The 17165-nt window shown below is 49.9% G+C and overlaps 1 protein-coding gene across 5 annotated transcripts in view; it reads left to right on the top strand.

Annotated features, from left to right (window-relative positions):
- Positions 1–17165, top strand: part of DBN1 (drebrin 1) — a 40433-nt gene that overhangs the window by 3232 nt on the left and 20036 nt on the right. The gene's annotated exons all lie outside the window — the stretch shown is intronic.

Here is a 17165-nt window from a genome sequence, read left to right as displayed (position 1 = left end):
GTTTGCTCTTCCCCACCCGGTTCCTCCTCTTCCTTCTAGACCAGAAGGTCTCCAGCTGCTCCTCTTTGCTTGCTTCCTTCTCTTTCAAAGCCCAGGCACTTCAGACACCCCTCTCTTGTTTCCAGCTTGCAAGCCAGGCCTCTTGGTCTGTTCAGCTGGAGACGTATCCCACAGATGATACACACACACACACACACGCAAACAGCAAGGAGTGTGGCTGGTTAGCGGGCACATAGTATGTGTGGTGTATGTTGTAGAAAGTGGGACACACACACACGAGATGACAGTGTGGGTGGAGGGGGTGCAGTTGTGTGCTCAGAAAGGCATGAATTTGAGAGGTGGGAGGACAGGTCACCCTCAAAGACAAAGGCAAGCTAAGGAAGGCAGAGAGTGAAGAGGAAGTAATGTCCCCACTTTCAGACTTGAAAATGCCTAGAAGCAGGGGTCTGTCTTTCCTTCCTGCCCCCCTCCCCACTGTAAAATTGTCAGTATGTCAGGGATATATTTTTGGCCCTCCAGATGTTGTTGGACTACAACTCCCATCACCCCTGGCTATAATGGCAATGCTGGTTGGGGCAGATGGGATCTGGAGTCCAAAAATGTACGGAGGGCCATAGGAGTACAATAATGGTTTGGTTATCAATGATGGTGCATAGGAGATTATTGGGGAAGATTGAGAAGGAAGAGCCAAGCAAAATTAGTGGCACCCATGCTGAGGCACCCGAATCTCCAGGACAATGGACTGTCATTGTGGGATGATAGACAGTGAGCGGCAGATGTCGGCCACAGGTGATGGGAAATATAATCAGTACTGCTGGCAGGGCCTCAAACGGGGGAGGAGGGATCTCTTGAATGGAAAATGGGGTCGCTTCTGCAGTGGTGTCTAGTGCTCTGAGTGGGCTGAGTGCTCTGGGTGTGCTAATGGATTTGTCTCCTGGGCAATGTTTTCTTGTCTTAAGGAGAAGAGAGCACAAAGGGAATCCAGCCTGAGTGGAACCTAGTGCCCCCTTGGTGAACTGCTCACCAGAGGGCTGCCCTCAACTCACCTGAATCTGATCCTTTCTGAAAAGATGGTGCCTGTCTGGCAATTGCCAGGATGAGAATCTAGCCTTGCAGCCAATAAGATTCTGTGGAGTAAATGTCCCCAGCGGTTTAGCAGTTGGTCTACTAGCCTTTTATGTCTTATTTAGTCTCTAGCCCCAGTTTCTGAGCGGCTTGCGAAAGAGATCTTCCGAGTGAGCAGAGAAAGGTTTAGAGGTTCAGCATATCTTGGATCCGAGTCAAAAAATATTCCTGCCAGGGAGCACTATAGCAGTACTCTGATTTTAGTGCTCTGCCCTGTGTCAGTCTGAAGAGGAAGAAGCTAAACCACCCTCACTGCCTCCACAGATGCAGGATATAAATTACTATGCTGCAAGCTGGCCAGAGACTAGATAGAGAATCTAGCCCCCTAACCAGCTTTGACTGTTCAGACTCACTGCACCCGCTAACTTTACACCTCCCTTGTGAAAATATTACTAAAATCTCTCCTACTATGGATCCCAGATTCCCCCCTTCCTATACTTAACATTCCTTTTTGTGACTTTCCCACTGCTCCACTGTTGTGCGACCTATCTCTATTTTATCATATTTAGGCTATTTTATCCCATGCTTCCTCCAAAAAGCTTTCTGTGGCATCCTTGGTTTTCCTTCTCCATTTTATCCTCATGACACAACCCTATAAGGTGGGTTAGAGAGAAGGTGGGGAGAAGGAGAAAGAGAGACTGGCCCAATGGCCTAGCTCTGTGGCTAGACAGGGATTCCAGTCCTGAGCTCCCTGGTCCTGTCCTGACCCAGGGAGTCAGTGTGGTACCCCCCCCCCGATGTTGCTGGACTTCTGCTGCCATCATTCCTGCCCATTGATTGTGCTGGCCGAGTCTGACAAGAGTTGGAGCAATATCTGGGGAGGATCACGTCTGCTTCCCCTCCTCTGACCGCTACACCTAATTGGTTCTTACCTCCTACTGGAGTCTCTCTCTGCCTTCCTGGCACCTTGAAATAAATTTAAAAATTGTGTGCATGCACTCGAATACTTATATCCAGAACAAACTTAGTTGGTCTCTTTATTTTGACTGCGTCAGACCAACACGGCTACCTACCTGAATCTAGATTCCTGGCACCTTGTGTGTGTGTCTTTTTGCAACTCAACTACCCTGCCACCGGGATCTCGTCTCTGCTGGCTGGCCTTGCTGTGTCTGCTCCTGCTTCCTGAGCAGCAGAAGTGCTTGCATCAAGCTGGCCTTGGGAGAGAAAGGAAGTCCCTTCCATCTGGTGTGGGGTTGAAGGGGCTTCCCACCCCCCTCCCATGCAATGTGCTCTTCCAAGGTGTTTTCTCTCTCGTTGTGGTTAGAGGCTGTCCCCACTTTGGGGGCCCAGGGCAGGCCTCTGATCCATTAGCTGTGCCCAGATCTCTCCGTGTGAAAATAATTGATGGCAAAGAGAAAGGGCAACTGCATCAGTGAGGGCCAAAGCAGAAGAAGGCTGAACTCTCAGCAGGAGAGGGTTGGGAGGGTATTCAGTGGGACTGAGAGATGTGAACTATGGAAGAGGGAAGGTTGGGCTGCCCTTTGGAGCAGGCCAAGTCACTGGGTGGGGTTTGGGAAGCCATGCAGCTGAGGAAATGTGTAGAGGAGACCACTGGGATTTGAGCCTAGAGTTGGGAGAACAGGATTTGAAGGTAACAAATATCAAAGGCAAACCTGTGCAGCCGCCAGGGTCCCACTCCTGCTCTCTAAAGCATTGCAGTTGAACCCCCAGTACCTTGTCCTTAAAACCGTCTTGCAAGTGGAGATTTCTGGCTCCCTTTGACTCTCTTTTCTGGCTCCCTCTGAGTCGCTTCCCCATTTCTGGGAGAGTTTTCCCCAGCTCCAGCGTGGCTTGAGCTCGCAAGAGCTGTGGCACGTGGGTGGTCTCTGTAGGTCTAGGGTGCAATGTATGGGGGCGGGGAGCTCTGCTGCTTTGGAGAATAAAAAATCTCCAGACCATCAAAGTGGCTAACTAAGATCAGACTGTGCAGAGACATAGCATGAAAAAGCCCCACCCTGCGTTTGCCCTGTATGTAATTTCTAACAATTCAAAGCCATGCTGCTTCAGTCTAAATGTGTTGTTGGGCCGAATAAGGCATAGGGACGACACATGGCATACGCAGAGAGGCATGTTCCAGGATTCAGCCCTGGCACTTAAAAATGAAATCTGGGCTTGAACTTTAGCACAAAGGAAACCCTGCCTGGGCTTCTAGGAAATGGGGTGAAGGAGCCTGCTCATCCCTTCTTCTGGGTCATGTTCCCTGGCAGGAGCTGTGAGAGGCAGCTGGGGGTGAAGGGGTGGGGCGGGGCTGAACAATAACTTCTTTATGTGGGGAGCCCCACCCTGGTGGGCCAGCAGCTGTCAATGCACCAGCGCATGTGGTCTGAGAAATCCAGGCTCCAGAGAAATCCAGTGGGGGGTGGAGGGGGGGAAACCTGGCCAGCTCCTGTAGCTCAAGGTCATTGGGATGAGACAGCCTGCCTACCTTTGTGGGGAGCAGTAAATCCCCAGACAGGCAGCGCTTGCTTACTGGGCTGTGGGGCATCCATTCAATCACCTGGCAGGAGCGACTCCTGATTGAGAGCCACCAAAAGTGCTGAACATGGCAGGAAAAAAAACAGCTGGTGGAGGAAGGACAAAGGCCTCTCTCCCTCTCTCTGTGCTGGGTGGGTGGGGTGGAAAGTGCTGGCTCGACTCTGGCGCTGCTGCTGCTGCTGCCTCCCATTCACCTGTGACCTTCTACAGGACTGGCCCACCAGGGCGGTGGCAAAATAGCCAGCCCTTGAGGAAGCAGCCCCATCTGAATTGTGCTTTCTGGAATCGCCAGCTGTAGGGATGGCACATGTGGGCCTGCTTGGAAGCTGGCGCCCAGAGAGCTAGCAGGGAGGGGGGAGGTCCTGGGCTACGATGGGGGAAGTGTGTGTGGGGGGGGGAGTGCTTAGATGTGGACCTTGGATGAGAGGCAGCTGCCCACATTTTGGTTTTCCATTGCCTTGGGATTACATTAGCCCATGTGCTCTTTGTAAGGCATGCTTCCCTGTTGCGCAGGTGCGGTTTGCATTGGAGCGCAGGCCTGCAGAGGCTGCGGCCTAATACTGGGGAATCCAGAGCAAGTTGCGCAGGGGGCGGGGTGCAGATCCAGAGCTGCGATCCGCCTGATGACAGTTAGTCCTTGCATTCTCGGAGAATCCCTAAATGCTCTCCCCATCTTCAGGCCAAGCTTTGTTTTCCGGCCTTGCCCCTTCCACAAAAGGAGGAGGTTTCATGTGCTGCTTTCCTCCCTCCCCCTCCCCTTTGCGGAGGGTCTGGTGGTCCAAGCCGCCCCTCCCCCATGCGGAGGCTGCTGGGGCCCATTACTCGATCAGAAAGGAATTTGGTGCCGTTTTTCTGCACACGGGTTCCCTGGGGCTCGCGGTGCATTAGAAACACATGTGCATGGGCCAGGGGCTGCACAAGGGGGGTGGCGCTGGGGGTGGGGGTCTGCTCCTCTCCCTTTCCACTCTAGGGCTGGGGGTGGGTGGGGGGCAGGCAGCAGGGATTGGTGTCTTGTTCCTGCTCTGTCTGCAGAAACCTGGTGCTATTGGTGGGCTATGCAGCAGATGCTTGCAGTGGCCCTGGCTGCGGACGGATGCTTAGTTGGTGGTTCAAACATTTTTGTTGCCTGATGCATTCAGCCCTCCCGTAACTGCAGGCACTTGGGATAAGCCAGAAGCCATAAGTACAGAAGGCTTCCTTTTGGAATTGTGGCCTGGTGGGAGAAGGTGTAGCGAGGGTGTCTCTTTAAACACAAGCCGGTCATGTTTTGAGTATTGTGTGCATGCGTGATTTATTTTTACTCAGAGACAGAAAAGTAAAATTGATGACTGCCGTGGAATAGGTGAGCTCCCCCTCCAAAGTGGGTGTGGGTGGGTGTAACATATCTCCTTTTAGGAGAATTTCATGCCCCCTTTCACATTGCAGGCATTAGGAAACTCTGGAGTCAGTAAGGATCCAGGTGCTCTTGGGTGGAAGTTCTTCTCTGCTGCTGCCACCTCTCATTTCAGAATATCTGGCTTGGGCAGCTCCTCATTGCCCCACACTCCTCTCCTTTTGACTAGCCCATGGTGGGATGATCCAGAGCAGAGGGTTAGGGCCGGCCTTGCAGCTTCACTCGTGCTAAGAAGCATGCTGCAACCCACCAGCTCTGCAGGAGGAGTGAGGATCAACACACGGATCATTGGACAAGATCATGGCACTACAAACTACAGAGCTGGCTGGGAGTGCAAGAAAAAAAGCAGCCAGAGTGGTGTAGTGGTTAGAATGTCAGGCTAGGACCTGGGAGACGAGGGTTCAAATCCCCCACTTGGCCACGATGCTCACTGGGTGGCCTTAGGAGGGCCAACCACCAACTCTTAAGCCTAACCTACCTCAGAGGGTTGTTGTGAGGATAAGGGGAGAGCCATGTACATCACCTTAGGCTCCTTGCAAAGGTGGGGTATAAACACAATAATAAATAGCGGGAAGGGAAGCCTGGGCTCACCTGCCGCTTGCTGGTGGCAATGGTGGGTTGTGCCGCTGGGAGGACCTCAGTGGGGCTCTGTTTAGTGAAAGGAAAACAGCTGCTGCTGATCTCCTTCCATTCCCACCCGTGGGGAGCGATTATATTCCGGGGAGAAGTTGTATGCAGCCCCTGCTAGCAGCCTAATTGCTCGGTTTGGAGACAGGGAATTCAGAGCTTTTCTGCCCCACTCGCATGATAGGGCTGCCAGACATCCCTGTCATTTGTGAAAGGCTCTATCTCTTCCTGTCCGCTCAAGTTCAGATGCCTGCAGGTGCCCTTGGAAATGTTTGACTCCAGCTGCTAGCTTGGGGCATGCTGCGGGGTGGGATGGGGGGGCCAAACTAGCAGTGGCTAAAGACGACTAAAATTAGCTACCCATTGTTCGAACGGAGGTGAGTGTGGGTGACTGCTTTTAGTGCTAGGCTTGGCTGCTCCACAAGGTCACCTGGGAAAAGGGGACACAGAGCCGCTCTGGATTCACGCAGATAGCTAACCAGTTATCCGCTCCATTCATTCCAAAGGTACCAATCGTGTTATGCGGTTTCTCTGCCCAATGCAAGGCAGCCCCCCTTCCCCACCAGAGGCCATAGCTGGACAGCTCAGGCAGGAACACAACATTTTGCAGTGTGGTGGGAAGGTTAGAGTGTTGCACTGAGGCCTGGGAGACCCAGATCTTCGCTTGACTGCGATTCTTTCCAGGCCGTGTTCGAAATTCGCCAAGCGCATTTTGCTACTGGTGCGGGTCCAGTTGCAACTACAGTACGTGGAGATTTCTGGGCGCCAGTTTAAAATCCTCTGCCTTAGTCCACAGTCAATTCCATTTCCACTGTTTGTGTTTCTCCTCCTTGCATAGCGGGCAGAGCAGATTCTTGTAAGAGCAGAAGCTACTGTCAAGCGGATGTAGTCGAGATCATAGTATCAGTGTTGGAAGGGATCCCAAGGGTCATCTAGTCCAGCCCCCTTGCAAACAAGCATTCCATTGTGGCAACCATAGCCTAGATTTAAGGTGCAATGTGGTGCCTAGCTTATCTGAGTTTCTAACACTTTCCAGGTGACCTTGGGCCGTCTTCTAGCCAGCAGCCCAAAGTGGGAAGGAAGGGGCACATTCCCCAAGCTCCTTGTTAAAGGAAGGGATGTGTAAAAACACCTTAGCTAGACTTCCACTCACTTTTTGTTGGATGCCATGATGTAGAGATCAAAGCATCCTTCCTTCTCCCCCTCCCCTCCACTTGCTTTTCTGATTTGGGCCATTTTTCTCACTGTTTTGTTTTGTAACTGCTTCCCCTGCCCCCATCTCCTTAGTGGAAGCACTGTGGCCAACCTTGATGCTGCTGCTGCTGCTATAGCATGACAAACCCCGCTGCCGAGGATATAGACACTTCGTTAGATTCCAGAAAGTCTATTTGTGGCTCTTTCTATTTTTATTTGCTTTTTTTTATTAAAAAAAACCACGCACATAAGAATGCACATGCATTTCAGCCCTAAGCAGAGGCAGTGTGCAGTAGTCATATCTTGAAGTGAGAAGGGGTGGGGGGACAAAACCATTCAGTTGGACATGGTGGGTAATGTCTGCAATGGAGAGGAGAGAAGGGATACAGGTTTCCGGTTTCCTTCCTCCCAGACTGTAAAACTATAGCAAGCACTCCCTGCTGCATTGGCACAGGGCGTTTTGCATCTGTAGAAGTAAAAAGAAAAAAGAAATTACAAAACAAATAATTTGTTTTTAAAAAACAGAATACCAGGTGTTCTTGCTTGGGCTCTGAGGATGTCTCACGGTCCTTTGGCAGCTTGTCCTCAAATTCCTGTGAGCTGGTTTCTACTTCCCTGCCCCCTGTGTCAAGAAAAACCCCTTTCCCAGCTACTTAGAGGGGCAAACAAGGGACACCAGTTCTGTAAGTAGTAAGGCCATCCAAAATTGATAAGCCCGTGTCAGTCTACCCCCCTCCCAAGTTTCAAAAACGAATGTTTACTGTTTCTCTGCTAGACAGAACACTAGGCCAGATACCAGCTGGGTGAGACCATTTCTAGACAGCAGAACTGGGTAATGCCATTTTTAGAAAGTAAGCCCAGTTCAAACACTAGGCTGTCTACTAAAAAGCTACTCTGTGTCCTCATCCTCAAGCTAATTCAAGATGAAGGAGACCAGAACCCGCCTTTCTCTTTGTTCCAGCGCAACCCTTCTGCTTTGTCCAGTCTTCTGAAGTTTTGATGGTTCTACCAAATTTTAGTTTCTAAACTGTTTGCCTCACTGTGTGCTAATCTTCCTCCTGCTTCTCCTCCAATACACATTTCAGCCAAGGTAAAGCGAGTGGGTTGTTAGCCCAGCCCTTCTGCCCCTAGATGTCTTTGTTGGCACTGAGATTTCCTGGATAAGGAAATAACTCATTCAATCCACTTTTCAAACTGGGTTACTGCCTGGATAACAGGGTTGGGTTTTCTCGTTTGTGTTTTGGAGGATGACACAAGTACACAATGTGGAGTCCAGCATATAATGAGGAGTGCAATAGATCATGTCATGGGCGGTAACTAATCACTTCCCCCGCTACTCCTGCAGCAGCCACCAAACGCACAGTACTTTCCAGTGCAGTCGGTGTGCTTCCCCGGGAAAAGAATCTCAGATTTGTAGCAGTTGAACTGAGTGGGTTGAGTTCTGGGGAACTACAATTCTTCCCTACCTTCAGTAAGAGATACTCTCGCTGGGGCGACATCATCTGGCAGGAGCCCAGTAAATTAGTAAGCAGAACTCGTTACCCTTCTGAAAACCACATTGTCTGGAAAGCCCCTAAATCCTCTTGCTTTCTGATGCGCTCCCACCCCGAGCTGCCCTGCCAGCCCCTGTCCGTTGTTTCTTCGTTCTGCAATGCCACATGCGTCGACGTGCTCTTTGTCGGCGTTTAGCTGCCTACGTTGGTTCAGCCTCATTGTTCCCCTCAAAACGGCAGCGACTTCACGGCTGCGAGGACATTCCGCCCAACTAATCTCTGGCTTTTGATTCCATGTTTGCGTGTGTAACATATAGTATAATTTGCGGGCTATATATATCTCATTTGTAAGCTGGAGGCCAACATGAAATAATACGGCCCAGGTTGAAGTTGAAGGTGTTTTTCCTCTTCTCGATGGGCTGTGAGGAAGGTGAGTCGCCCCCCAAGATTGCCGTGGACTGTCTTTCACAGTGCTGGACCTTCCATGAGCCCTGGAACCGCAATCACGTAATTTCCCTAGGGAACCTGCTTTCACAGGGAGTGTGTCCAGATTCCAAGAGGAATCAGCAATGTGCATGCGAGCTAATGAATTCTCCGGGGACAGAATAATTCATGCTGATAAACCCTGAGCACAGCTTGATGTGGTCCCCATCTCCTAAGCCATATAAATCTAGGTAAGAACCCCATAGCCACTTTCTCACTTGATATTGACCCTGGTGAATATCCGCAGGACCCCCATTAGGATGCTAGAGGTTCCTGAGCATCAGAATACCCTGATAGTTCCTTAACCAGTGAGAGATAACTATGCAAGACAGATATTATACAGGAAATCAAGGACATCCTCGTTGCCTTTTCCTAGCTCCCTCAGTCCTTGTTGGCCTCATCTCGCCACCTTCTGGAGCTGGCTTTGAGTATCCTGGCATGTTTGCTGGCGCTGCCTCAGTGCCTGCGTGGCCTGGGCCAGTAAGACATGTGCCCACCAAGGGGACTCGAGTTCACATCCTGCCTTTGTCGCTTGCTGGGCCCAGAGGTGTGCCTGATCACAAGGTCTTCTCCGAAAGCAGCTGCAGCTACATTCCCGGAAAGAGCCTGGTCCTGAGCTGCCAATTAGCGGATTTGGCTTTTTGGATTAGAGTCAATCTCATTTGTGCCATTATCTGTGTCCAGCTCCCTGCAGTGTGGCTGTTGCTTTGCCTAGCCAGCCACGGGAAGGGTGCTGCATGGCACCATGCCTTCCCACTATGGGGGTGGTGGCTGTACGACCCTTGCAGGATAAATTGGGTTTGGTGTGAGCCAGAAGCTTAGCAATCACTATTAAGCTGCTTTATATGTTGACACCTCTTCTTCAGTCCTCTGCTATTCCCACCTTGGGCAGCTTTGTCGCTCCTTTTCCATGCCAGTCCCTGCCCCTGCTGTGCCACCCACAGCTCTCTCCCCAGAGTTCTTCCAGGGAGGCATGAGCTTTGCAGAGGCTAAAACGTATGGCCATAAGTGTGTTAGGTTCTTTTGCCAGTGGTTAACTCATTAGATTTTCTTGTCTTCATACATGAGGGGCTGAGAAGGGATTGACCATAGCTTGTTTCCCTTCTATCCTGGCTTGGGCTGGGTGCAGTGCCCACCTAACACAGAAATGCTTAGCCAGCACATTCTCCTTCCAGTGCGCTAGTTGTTGCTGCTGCAGCTCTTCTGGTGCATTCACTGAAGGTGGGGAGAAGAGCAATGGGGCGTTGCGCCTTTTCCAACAGAACTAGCACTTGTTTTTTCCTGGATGGGGGGAAGGACCCACCAGCTCTGAAGGCTTTAGATCATGGATGGGGAATATGAGGGCCTTCTAAATGTTCCGGGACTCCCAACTCCCATCAGCCTCAGCCAGAATCACCAATGGTCATCGTTGATGAGAGTTGGAGTCCAGGAACATCTAGGCAGCCACAGGCTGCCACCCCATGGTTCAGTTGCTACAGTTTGGGGGTAGGTCTTCTATAGCCCCTTCTCTATATAGGTTGCGCCTGGAGATTTCCCTGTGAATCTGGTCAAAGGTGGAGCTTATGGACACCCCACATTACTTCAACAAAAACCTGTTTCTCAGATGTGCATTTGCAAAGGTAATGCAGAGGGAGCTACAGAGGTACCTCGGGTTACATACGCTTCAGGTTACATACGCTTCAGGTTACAGACTCCACTAACCCAGAAATAGTGCCTCGGGTTAAGAACTTTGCTTCAGAATGAGAATAGAAATTGTGCTCCGGCGGCTCAGCAGCAGCAGCGGGAGGCCCCATTAGCTAAAGTGGTGCTTCAGGTTAAGAACAGTTTCAGGTTAAGAACAGACCTCCGGAACAAATTAAGTTCTTAACCCGAGGTACCACTGTATTTGTAAGGGAGAAACAGCTGGGGGGTGGGGGTGCCGAACGCTAACTGAAGATGCTAATTTCTCCCTATATATACCCTGGGGTGCAGGATGGGTTGTTTTTCTTCCAGCTGATTTTCTAGCCTCTGATGTGGAGGGAAAAGCGGGGGGACGGGGACTGTTGGGGGCAGGGGCAGAACTGGCTCGCGTCGAGTTGGCACTGAAACACCAGTTTGCAATGGAGCAGTGATGTTGGCTGGACATCACTTCCCTGAAAATACCCCTACCTCCTGAAAATGAATGTTACAGGGCAGAGACCCTGGTGTTTGCCTTGCAGTGGGTAGTTTCGCTCTAAATTGCTTCGCAGCGTCTCGCGGCGGATGGTGCTATGTGCGCTTGATACCAAAGAGGTATAAATTATATTGCGTGGAAAATAAATTATGCAAATCAAACTATTTACATTCTTCTATTTTGCATAGTTCCCCTTCTGCAATGAGCAAGTTCTGAAAAGGATTTAGATTCCTCGGGCAAGAGCTCGGGTGGCAGAAAACAGAAGTGGGAAGGGATCTGAGAGCAGGGGGAACAGGGGGCTTGGAGCGGGTGGGCAGAGCGCAAGGAGGTAGGTGGCGCCATTTTGATATCCTGCACACACCACTAATCAGCAGAAGTGCAGCCTGACTATGAATATCAGACTCTGCCAACGTCATTCCAAATGCGTGTCTGCAATCATGAGAGCTAGAATCTTTTGTTATTCTTAAAAAGCGGCTTGCTGGCAAATTCTGCATATGTGCAGAATGCACATTATGCTCTCGTACCCAGAGTTTACAAAACCCAATATCCCAGTGATGGGGTGGTTTTGCTAGATGAAGCAGAGCCAAGTGCTGTGTGCACACATATGCCGCCTTTGTTTTGGGTCTAACATCTTAAAATGTCCTGCTGATGAACCATTCATCAGTTCCTGCTTTCATCAGCCATCACCACCATGGCAGAAGCTGATCACCCTTCTGCATAGCAGGGTTTGCTTTGGGTATATAGATTCAGGAATGTTGAAGGGCAAACCAGAGTGCTATATAGCTCCTGCTGCATTTCCTGTTTTTTCCGGCAGGTCTGAACTTACTTGCAGCAGTAATCACAAGCAGGAGAGAAACTGACAAAACCATTTAAAGCTGGGTTAGGGAACCAGACTCCTGGGGATGGTGTGTGGTCCTTGCCCTGATTTCAGGCAGCCTTCAGCATCCTCCAGCCCTTCTGCCTCCTGAAGCCCCTCTTCTGTTCTCCAGCACACTGTCCATCTGTCCGCCCCCCATGGCATAAAAACCCTGGCATTGCTTCCGCTTTGGGAAAGGTAGAGTGGGAATGGGGTGGTACAAAAAGAGTGTTGTGCCTTCCTGCAGACCCCACCCACTCTTGATGATGGCTCTGCCCACCATTGGCTGTGGCCCCTGTTTGACTTTTCATGTGAGCCAATGAACCTTCATCAGACGAAGGTTCCCCACCTCTGATTTAAAGTAACGCACTGGGCAGGCAAATCATATTGGGTCTCTGCTCTCCATGTCCCCATTGCAGATGTTCCACACTGTTTGTACTACGCAGGAAGCTGGTAAAGTTTCCAGAAGGCAGACTATTGACATTCTGGCACAGGATCTAGTCAAAGAGACATGCAAAATTAGGGCACTTTCTGTTTAGAAAACAAAAAGGGTTTTTTTAAAAAAAATTGCTGACAGTTGTATAATTTATCAAGTTTTTGTGTCCCACTTTTCCTCCAAGAAACTTCATGTACAGTAGAGGCTGGTCCATAAGAGTGAATAGGGCTTTGCCCCACTAATCTCTGTCTGGTCTCAACCAGACCCCAAAGCTCTGGTTCCATCTACTGTTGACCACCTGTCCTTTGCCCTACCCATCTCAATGGGCATCAGCCTCCATTGTCAGTGTGGTGTATGGAAGGTTATCCTATTTAATCCCCTGAGGTGGATAAACAGTGGCCAACCCCAATTTGCTTAGGATAATATGGTGATAAATAACAGAACAGTATAGTTCAGCCTTGCCAACCCTGGCACCCTCCAGATGTTTTAGACTACAATTCACATCAGCTCAAGCCACAGTGACTGATTGGAGTTGTAGTCCAAAACATCTGGAGGGTGTCAGGGTTGGCAAGGCTTGTATAGTCTCTGAAATTCTTGTTATCTTAGGGTATAAAGTGAAAACCAGTGTGGTAGCATAGGGGGTTGAGTGCTGGGCTTGGATAAAGGAGACCTGGGTTCAAATCCATATCCAGCCAAGCAGCTCATTGGATGGCCCTTAGCCAAGCATCCTTACTTGGTCTGCAGTGTCTCCACAAATTCATTAATGAGGATAGCACTAGATAGCTCACATATAGGCTGCATGAGCTCCTTAGAGCAGAGTTGTGGAATCTGACCATTCTTGACACACCAAGGGTTCCATTTTGATGCCAAGTCAATCAGCAGATACCACTCATTGACACCAACTGATATGCAGAAGGATAGGGTTTAATTCTGCAATGGCTGAGCAGTTGCCCCTGCATGGCTGAGTGAAGGGGTTTGCCTTTAAATCCCTTCTAAAACAAAAAGAGGGGTAGAGAATTAGCTACATGTTGCTGCTTCCAAGGTGAAATCCTGACTTGGATGCTCCAAAGCACCAAATCACCCAATAACATACAATTGACAGGTGGGCAGCCCCATAGAGCCAAAAAGGTTATCCAGCTCTGCCTTAGAGCAGAGGTTTTCAACCTTTTTGAGTCCACAGCTCCCTTGACCAACTACATTCTTTCTGTGGCACCCCTGTGGGGCTCAGGAGCCCAGTGATGTCACCCCTGCAGAACTGGTGGTCTCTTGCTCTTTTTTGAACACCCTTCCTTGTGGAGTGTTCCCTCAAACTCCTCCCCTTGCCTTGGGAGGCCTCTGAGCAGCTGCTGCTGCTGCCCCTGGTCTGGGAGCTGCCGCCCCAAAGAGAGGTGCCTCCTCACACTGCCCCACAGGGGCCTAGGAAGAGGATGGCCCCAGCCTTACTGGCCCAACGGAGACTGGCCAAAGGTGAATGTGAGACCAGCACCTTACCTTGGGAGGCAGCAGTGGGCGCTGCTGGGCCTGCCTGGCGGAAAGGCTCCCCTTCAGCACTGGGCGCTCAGCTCCCAGGCAGGCCTTGCAAACAGCAAGCACAAGAAAGGCCAGTGCCTGCCCGCCCTGCCTGCCACTAGTCTGTCCATTTCCAAGAGCAAGAGCTCGCTGGGCTCCCTCGTCCGCTTGCTTGCTTAACTCCACCTCAGCTCCTTGCAACCAGCATCCCCTGGCCAGCCCCAGAGGCACCATTCATCCCTAGCCATTGGCTCAGCTATCTGGGGATGATGGGAGTTGGAGTCCAACAACAAATAGGCACCCAAGGTTGAAGAATACTGCTCTATATCAGAAAGCCATGGCCCCCTCCTGTCGGAATGAGACAGATAGATAAATAAATTCAGTGTATGCTTCATGTGACTCCATGTCTGCATAAGCCATAGTTACCAGACGTCCTTTGTTTCAAGAGATGACCTTTATATCAGAGCATCAGAGCTGTATTGAACAGCATAGCATTGGCACGACAGTCCCCAAGTCTCTTCTCTTGCCTCTTAAAAAAAATCCTTTGGCAAATCAATTGCAATACTGTTTATAACATCATTCTCATTTAATCTCATCCAAACATTTGAGTGTCCCTTCAGGTTGTTTGGGTAAAAATATGCTATTCTAAGAACCAACAGGCAGCTTACTTTTAGCTGACGTGGGTGCTTTCAGCACACAGATGAACTGTCTAGCCATTTGCTGTACGAAAGGCAGCAATAGCCAGTAATAAAACTCTGCTTATAATGCTATGAAATGCTGATGGCTTTGGAAGGCTAAAAAGACCCATAGGCAAATATTCCTTCCCAATTTTATGAAATCTATGGGTGCCCTCTTTCATCCAGCTCCATAGATGTGTAGAAAAAAGCTTAAGAATTGGGTTTCTTTTTCTGTAGGTTTCTTTCCAACACTCCCTTAATATACATGTAGTATGAGCTTAAGAATAGTATTCTTCCTCTCTCCTCCCCCCCCGCCCCATCAATTTGGCTGAAGGTACAGTCAAACAACAGATGTCATGTTTTTTCCAGTTTGGTCACAGTAAAAAGTAAAGGACCCTTGGATGGATAAGTCCAGTCAAAGGTGACTATGGGGTTGTGGCACTCATCTCGCTTTCAGACTGAGGGAGCTGACGTTTCTCCACAGACAGCTTTCCAGGTCATGTGGCCAGCATGACTAAACCGCTTCTGGCGCAACAGAACACCGTGATGGAAGCCAGAGCACACGGAAACGCCGTTTACTTTCCGGCAGCAGCGATACCTATTTATCTACTTGCACTGGTGTGCTTTCGAACTGATAGGTTGGCAGGAGTTGGGACAGAGCAATGGGAGCACACTCCATTGCAGGGTTTTGAACCGCTGACCTTCTGATCGGGAAGCCCAAGAGGCTCAGTAGTTTAGACCACAGCACCACCTGTGTCACAGTAACCCTCCCCGAGTCATGAAATAAAAATGCTGAGCATCCTCTATTCTTACTATGGCAAAATAAAGACCCACCAATCAGCAACATCAGCCCAGGTACAAGACCAGATGTAATCAATGGGAAAAGCCCCAGGGAGGGGCAAAGCTTACTCCAAGGAACATGGCAGCATCGTGCACAGTGATTGGGGAAAAGGAGTAAGAAGGCAGTCTTGTAGTTTCAACATTACTGAATCAGGCCACAGGCCTATCTGGACCAGCAGCCTATTCCCCACAATGGCCAACCAGATACCTCTGGGAAGCCCTTAGCAGCGCAGGAGCACAACAGCCTTTGCCCACCCATTTTCCTCAGCAACTTTAGAGTCAATTTAGCATTAGAAATCGGGATAGAAAAGCTAGGATGGCTCCTGGAACCTGGGTTGTGGGCGCCAAAACAGAATGTCTAGTTACCTTTGGGGGGGGGGCGGCAACACCTTTTATTTATTATTGTGATAAGCATTAAGTAATGCGCAAGTTACATAGGTGACACCTTGTTAATATCATATGTCTACCATAAATTGTTAATACGTTTCTAATTTGGTGTTTAAATAAAAATATTGGTACCATACTTCAGTTTTCAAAATATTCTATTCTTTATTGTTAAACTCCTTATATTTTCTCTCCTTAACATACACTTCAAAGCTTCAAAGCACATACATTTCAGTAATCCTTGAGTGTCAGCCAGGCACAAAAAAATGGCACCCAGACTTTTTGAGGTGCTCGCAAATGGAGAATCTTTAGGTGCAAAATGCGCCTGGCTCCCTGCTAATTTTAAACCCTGAGAGTCATACTGCCTCTAATACTGGATCCCATTGGTAGCCTTATCGCCCATGAATTTGTCTAATCCCCCTTCAAAGTTGGTGGTTGTCACCACATACTGTGAATCCCACAGTTTACCTATGCGCTGTGTGAATCAGAATTTCGCTTTTGTCTACCTGAGCCGCCTACCCTTCAGCTTCACTGGGTGGCCCCGAGTTCTAATATTACGAGAGATGGAGAAGCTCTTTCTCCACAGCATGCATGGTTGTATGCCCCTTCATCCTGTTACACACCCACTCTCTGCTTACTCCCTTGATCTAGCCAAAATGTGTGTGAACATGAGATGGGGAGGTTCGGGGCAGAACTCCAGCCTCCCTTGGCAACTGTTCACTCCCCTCTATCGAAGGCAGTCATATGCTCTGAAGGAAGTGTCATCTGGTGGGGTCTCTCTTCAGTCAGTGGTTGGAGGTAGGGGCCTTGCCTGGTTGCGGCAGGCAGCCCAAGAGCTGCATTCTTTTCTGTGGACCCTTCCAAGGCCTACATGCCAGCAGTAGGCAGTTTATTGTGTGGAAACTACAAAAGTAAGCACATCTGACTTTATTCTCTGTCCAGGCAAGCAGGAGGTGTTATCAGCACACAAGGACACATCTCTGCCAGGCAAAAAACACACTTGGGGTGCAGAAGGATCAGAAGGAGAGGCCTAGAGGGCTGCATTTGGCCCACAGGCCTGATGTTCCCCACCCCTCCTCACACCTCCTAATAGGTTAAGGGTGTTGTGGAAAACTAAAAAGGTGACTCTATTCAGGTGCTTGGTGCTGAGCCTGATAATCTTTAAGGCGAGGGCTCATAAGCAGTAATCAGGAAGAGGCCTTACCAGGCTGCTAGACCCTGGCAGGATGCCAAGTGCTGATGCCAGCCTTGCTCCCTCCTCCGATATCAAAAGACTAGACTTATCACAGAGAAACAAAGAGATAACCCGATGGTGTAAGCAACTTCTGCTAAAGCCAATATTGTGATGAGATGCGGCTGTGGAAGGTTTGGGGCTATGGAGTAAAGGCAACCAGTTCATGTTGGGAGTTGAGAACATGTATCAGGCCTGCTGGATGAGGCCAACAGGCCCATCTAGTCCAGCACCCTGTCCTTGCATGCCTGCGAGCGGGAGCCCTCTGCCCACCTGCGATTCCCGGCAAC

Source organism: Podarcis filfolensis (assembly GCF_964270895.1).
Source record: "Podarcis filfolensis genome assembly, chromosome: 2".
Lineage (NCBI taxonomy): Eukaryota > Metazoa > Chordata > Lepidosauria > Squamata > Lacertidae > Podarcis > Podarcis filfolensis.
The sequence above is the reverse complement of the archived record's forward strand: the minus strand, read 5'-3'. Positions and strand labels throughout refer to the sequence as shown.